Genomic DNA, 6,820 nt, shown 5'->3' with positions numbered 1-6,820 from the left:
GGCTGGAAAGGTAAGAGGTGGTGTTTGGAAAGAAACTGACTGGTTGATGATCTTAAAAGTAGAGCAGTCGGGGCTTGCCTGGTGGCGCAAGCAGTTAAGTGCGCACCCTCCGCTGAGGCAGCCCGGAGTCCGCTGGTTCAGATCCCGGGCGCGCACCGACGCACTGCTTGTCAAGCCATGCTGTGGCGGCATCCCATATAAAGTGAAGGAAGATGGGCACGGATGTTAGCTCAGGTCCAGTCTTCCTCAGCAAAAAAAGAGAAGGATTGGCAGATGTTAGCCCAGGGCCGATCTTCCTCACCAAAAAAAAAAAAAAAAAAAGTAGAGCAGTTGTGGGGAGTGGGTGGCTGAGCCAGAGTGTGGAAGAAGGTCATTGGCGATGAGGAGGTCAAGAAACTGAGAGGCTAAAGTGTTTGGTCATCCACATGGCTGTCCGGTTTATGGAACAAAATACTTTTGAAGTTCTCTACAGATTTTTGAAACATGAGAAACAGAATGAAGGTAACCATCTCCACCCACTTCCTCCAACACATATACATAACAGTGTTTATTTTTATACTTGGATTCATTTGTAAAAGCAAAAGCAGACATAGATGTCAAAGGAGGACCCTTGGATCCACAGAAGATTGAAGTCAGAATCCTCTTTATTTCAAAAGAACACTTGGGTTCAGTGTCTGGGGATTAGGGAATATGCATAGGTGATAGAAGATGGCCTAAAGACTGTACGGTAGGGAGACAGCCAAGATCACCACTGGGGCATGGGGAGGGATGATAGGGGTTGCTTCTTTTTTCTTCCCTTCTTTCCCCTTATTGCCCCATATCCTTATGTTGCCCACCTGGTTGGCATTGGCGCAATGGGATCAGGGTTGGTAGGCAAGGGGTGGCAGTGTATTCACAATAGTGAAGAGGGAGGGACAAGCAGAATAGAAAGGAGACCTTTCTATGCAGTAGCCTCTTTCCCTGAAGCCCATTACTTGTATAGGATGTGGTACAGTTACTGGCACCCTTAGATCCCCTTGTTGGTCAGCAATGCTCTGGATTTCAGAGCTACCCACCTTATTTGTACTTGAACTTCTATTGTAGCAGAAGTAACCATCTTTCATTTCTGGACCTGGAGAAGAAAGAGCATGTTCCATGTGGAATTTGTATGAATTGTGAATTTGAGCAATCAGGTGAAGCCCATATAATCAGCATTTAGCATTGTTTCATGCTTCTGCCTTTTGTCTGAGGAGATTATATATATTTTAAATGCTTTTTTCCCTTTCACTTCCTATTTAAGTTGAAGGCAGTTAATAAGAAAGAATATTTTCTTTCAGCATTTATCGGTACCAATTGCATAACAGGAACTATTGGGAATAAAAAAAGAACTAAACACAGACCTTGTTCTTAGTGACTTTATAAGCTAATATGGGAGATAAATGACATACAAAAACAGTGTGTCACTCAGGGTCCTAGCAGGGAATAGCACACTCAGTTATGGAAGGGACTGTCTATAGAGGTATTGGCTGGATTAAGACAGCCAACAAGGAATGGTGCAGCATCCAGGGTCTAGCAATAGTAGGAAGCCGTTACCACCTCTAGGTGTGCTGGGATAAAAGGAAGGGTCAGTTTTTCCTGACTGTGATGAGAGTTGTAGCCCTGGGAAGGCACCACACTATTGGAGTGTGGCTATTGGAAGGAGAACACGGCTGCTGTCAAAACCATGGTTCCATAAGGAGAGAACAGGGCTGGGTGGCAGTGGGATAGAATGGGGAGAAGCCAGCAAAGGATATTAAAAAGGAGCAGTCAGAGGAGAATGTGAAAACCCAGGAGCGTATTGTGTCTGGAAGTGGAAGCAAGTGTTTCCAGAGGAGGAGGGGTCAGCCATGTCAAATGCTGCCAAGAGGCTGAGCGAGATGAGGACTGAGAATTGGCCACTGGATTTGGCAAGATGGAGGTCATCATGGCCTTGGCAAGAGCTATTTTGGTGGAGTGGTGTAGAGTGGAAAGTCTGATTGAAGTGGGTTAAAATGATAAGGGGTCCATCTGCTGGGGCACAGAGCAGGGCAGAGAATAGAGAATAGTGGAAAGTGGCTCTGGAGGGGCAAATGGAGATGATCCAGAAGGAGTCTAAAATGAGGAATATGAAGTGGTAAGTGCTGTCAGAGCAATGCCGATCGAGAGTCATGGGAACTCAGAGGAAGAAGCTGTTCTTCCAAAGAGGGAAGAGGATGGGACCAAGGTGGCACCTCAGCTGGGTCCTAAAGCCTCCCCTTCCTGTCACTTCCCAAGTGTCCCTGGGACCCATATGAGTCTCGGTTAGTGGAGAAACTCTTGACTCCAGCATTGGCCTCAGCTACTGGTTCAGAGGCAGAGGGAATTTCAGGACTTGTGAGTGGGATGCTGGGTCAAAGTCTCCCTCTCTTCCTCTAGGCAGTGTAGTATGTGGATGGGAGAGCATCTTGTTTCCATGAGGGAAGCCAACCTGATAATGAAGATGACCCAGGGAAAGAGCAGAGCTGAAAGAATCATAGAGATACAGAGCAGCAGTCTTGATGATTTGGCAAGCTTTGGATCAAACCATGCTTGAATTCCATCCTTCCTCTGGACTTTCCTGTTAGGAGAAATGGAAATCCTCTTGACTGTTTATCAGTTTGCATTAAATTGTTTGTTTTGTGCAAATGGAAATCATTTTGATTGAGAAAAGTTGTGATTTGAACATTAGGATTGGCCCAGGGATAGAGATAGTGGGAGGGAGTTTGGAAGGAGAGAAAGGATAAAAAACAAAGGGTGAAAAAGATGACTCAGCACAGCATAGTATTTTCAAGCATGGAGTCAGCCTTCCTGGGTTCATTATTGTGCTCTGTGATCTTGGAGAACTCACTTAACCTCTCCGTGCATCAGTTACCTCATCTTTAAAATGGGAATGATAATAGTACCCACTTGATAGAGTTGTTCTGGGGATTAAATGAGCAGGTACTTGTAAAAAACTTAGAACAATGCTTGGCATGCAGTAAGCACTTTGTAAGTGTTTATAAATAAATCAAAGGCATTGTGTCTGTAATTTACAACTAAAGTTTGTGCATGAGCCCTACCTCTAATGGGAGGGGCTCAGCTCACCTCTGAGTGGGAGTGTCCAAAGTGACAATATAGGTGTCATGTCTTTCTTTCCATGTTTCACATGACTAAATAGAGGCCACAGGAGTCTCAGAAATCATCTAAGAGAGAACCTCGTAATAAACATCATGATGGAGTTGAAACCCGCCAGATCTAGAACTCGGACACTGAGTTTATGCTTCTGATCTGCTTCAACTCATAGGGACCCTTGGGTTTGTTCCCTTTCTCTGGTGAGAATGACCTCCGTGTACCTAACAGGCCTAATAGCCTATCGGTCTCATAGTAACACCACTTTACTTGATTCTGCAGTTTACCATTTATAAAGCATTTGCAAAGTATCTCCTGCTCACACAAAAACCTTGTGAGCGAGGCAGGCCAGATATTATTTTCCATTTTATGACCAAGAAGAGAAGCCAGCTGATAAAAGGTTTGATATCAGGTAAGTTACCACTGAAGGTAACTGAAGCTGAATCCCACTGGGAAACTCTGGAAGCCAGTGCACAACAGCCGCCTCAGTTATTCCATGTAGGGGTGAGGGAATTGGGGTATTTATAGACCAACTCCTGTCAATCATCAGGGGGACATTAATTTTTGGCATTTCTGGCTTGTCTTACATGTAGCAAAGTGGGCTCAGAAGACGAGAGGGATCCCTCAAGCAAAGACATGTAGGTGTTGGCACTGCGAGTAGGCCACCGCACTGAAGTGACGAGCATGACGGGGCTGGGGTGGCCACCACCAGCAACTGCTACAGTCTCCTCTGGCAAGATGCTCCTGTCACCTTTTCCTGCAAACAGACCCGTGAAATGTAGGTTTTTTTGTTTTGTGGGTTTTTTTGGTGAGGAAGATTAGCCCTGAGCTAACATCTGTTGCCAATCCCCTCCATTTTGCTGAGGAAAATTGGCCCTGGGCTAACATCCGTGCCCATCTCCCTCCACTCTACATGTGTGACGCCTTCCACAGCATGGCTTGATAAGGGGTGTGTAGGTCCATGCCTGGGATCCAAACCTGCGAACCCTGGGCCGCCGAAGTGGAGCGCGTGACCCCAACCACTACGCCACCAGGCTGGCGCCCTGTAGTTTTTTAGTTGGGTGCCGTGCTCTTTTGACTTCAATCAGTGTTTTGAGGATAAGGAAGTAGAGACACGTGGTAGGCTAAATAATAGCCGCCCAAAGATGTCCACATCCTAATCCTTGGACCCTGTGAATATGCTATCTCACACAGCAAAAGGGACTTTGCAGATGTAAGTTAGGGATCTTGAGATGCGAAGATTATCCTGGCTTATCCAGATGGGCCTGATGTAATCACAAGGGTCCTTATAAGACGGAGGCAGGAGGTCAGAGGAGAGAGCAGATGCTATGCTGCTGGCTTTGAAGATGCAGGAAGGGGCCCAAGGCCAAAGAATGTGGGCAGCCTCTAGAAGCTGGAAAAAGCAAGGAAACAGTTTCTCCCCTGAAGCCTCCAGAAGAAACATAGCCCTGCTGTGTTTCAGATTTTAGATTTCTGACCTCCGTAACTCTGAAAATAAATTAGTGTTAAGCCACTAAATTTGTGGTAATTCATTACAGCAGCGATCGGAAACTAACGCAGAGAGAATGGATGTTGGACAGGCTAACGTAAGGGTCTACCACAGGTGTCTAGTGGGTAGCTCAAACAACTTGTGCAAAACAGAAATCTTGATTTTTACCATTCTCACACCTCCCAGCAAACCTGTTCCCAGTCTCAGGAAACAGCACAGCTTCATCTACCTGCTTAGGCCATAAACCTAGGAGTCACCCTCAACTTCTAGCCTCTTCTCACATTCCCATTTCAAATCTGTCAGCATATCCTGCTGGCTCTACCTTTAAGATAAAGCCCAAATCTGACCACTTCTCAGGACCTCCACAGCCACTCCAACCCGCCATCCTCTCACCTAGACAACAACCACAACAGCCTCCCCCCAGGCTCCCTGCTTCTATTCTTTCTCTCTTTAATTCATTCTTCAGAGTATCTTCTACAATAGTTCATCAGATCGTATCAATTCCCTGTTCAAATCCCTCCAATGGCTTCCCACTGCATTTGGATGAAATCCAAGATGCTCACCACGGTTGAATGCCCTGCATAATTTGGTCTTGCCTTTCACCCTTATAACCCAGTATCCTGCTCTGCAGCACTGGTTTGCTTGATGTTTCTCAAACAGGCCCAGGCGGTAGCTGCCTCAGGGCCTTTGCACTTACTGCTTGCTCTGCCTAGAACTCTCCTTCTTCACATATCCACATGACCCACTCCTTTACTCTACTCAAGTTTCTGCTCAGATGTAGACCTTAGAGAGTCCTTTCTCAGCCATTCTACCTAACTTAACCTGCCCTTCTCCCCCCTCATCATTCCTGAGCTCCTTATCCTGCCTTATCTTTCTTCTTGGCACTTCTCACTATATGAAGTATATTAACTATCTGTCTTTTCCACTAAAATATAAATTCTATGAGGACTAAGACTGTTTTGTTACCTGCTCTATCCTCAATGCCAAGAACAGTCCTTAGCACATAGTTCAATACATATTTGTTGATTGAGAAAAATATATATATAAAAGGTTATTTCCTTTTAGGTGTCTATCACGGATAGTCAAAGGCAAGTTGTGGCTTCTCCTGTCGGCGTGGTTTACTCAGAACATTAATTAGTGTATTTTTACATAACCACCCACATGTTCTGTACCTGTATGCCTGAAAGAGAAATTGGTCTTCAGCTCCCACAAGTCCTGTCATCCGTTAGAAGAGAAATTGTGAACCAAGTGTGATTTCACTGAGAGTACAAACCCTCCAACACAGCCCTGTTCAATCACAAAGAGATCATTTTGGCTTCTCAAATGAGAGGGATCACTGTTCCGAATGGGCATGTGCCCTGTTCGATGCTGGTTGATTAATTATAGAAAATTCTTACCCAGAATTCTTACTGAACCCACTGCTTCTAGCTCACATCCAAATCTCCTAGTTTTAAAAATAGTCACACTCATTTGCCCTTGGTACTTACATTATTTTAAAATGTTTTAATATATAAAGTTTTTTTTTTAAGCAGATGGAATGTATCTATCTTTAAAAATTCCCTCCTCCCTTGTCTTTTTTTTGTGTGTGTGTGAGGAAGACTAGCCCTGAGCTAACATTCATGTCAATCCTCCTCTTTTTGCTGAGGAAGACCGGCCCTGAGCTAACATCTATTGTCAATCCTCCTCCTTTTTTTTCCCCTTTTTCCCCCCAAAGCCCCAGTAGATAATTGTGTGTCATAGTTGCACATCCTTCTAGTTGCTGTATGAGGGACGCGGCCTCAGTATGGCTGGAGAAGCGGTGCACTGGTGGGCACCTGGGATCTGAACCCAGGTCGCCAGTAGTGGAGCACACGCACTTTACCGCTAAGCCACAGGGCCGGCCCCCTCCCTTGTCCTTTTTACTTGTTTTTATTCTCCTCCCCTTCATATACTCAATCTCACTAAAGAGTGTAACTATCCTTTAGGACTCCAGGCTCCAAGCTTTCTAAACTGCTCAACTTACCCTTTCCCAGGTGTATTCTACCACTGGTTCACAAGCTTGGCTGCAACTGGAATCACACGGAGAGGTTTAACGACTCTGATTCCTGGTCCCACCCTCAGAGATCCTGGTGGTACCGGGACATTGGGACTGGAAAAACTCTCCAGGTGACTCTCAGGTGAGGCCACGGCTGAGAATCAACACATCTAGTCCCTCTTGTTAGGGTCTTT

This window comes from Ceratotherium simum, chromosome 6 (genome assembly GCF_057802395.1).
Source record: "Ceratotherium simum simum isolate JZ-2026a chromosome 6, ASM5780239v1, whole genome shotgun sequence".
In the NCBI taxonomy this organism is placed as follows: domain Eukaryota; kingdom Metazoa; phylum Chordata; class Mammalia; order Perissodactyla; family Rhinocerotidae; genus Ceratotherium; species Ceratotherium simum.
Note: the sequence above shows the minus strand (reverse complement) of the source record.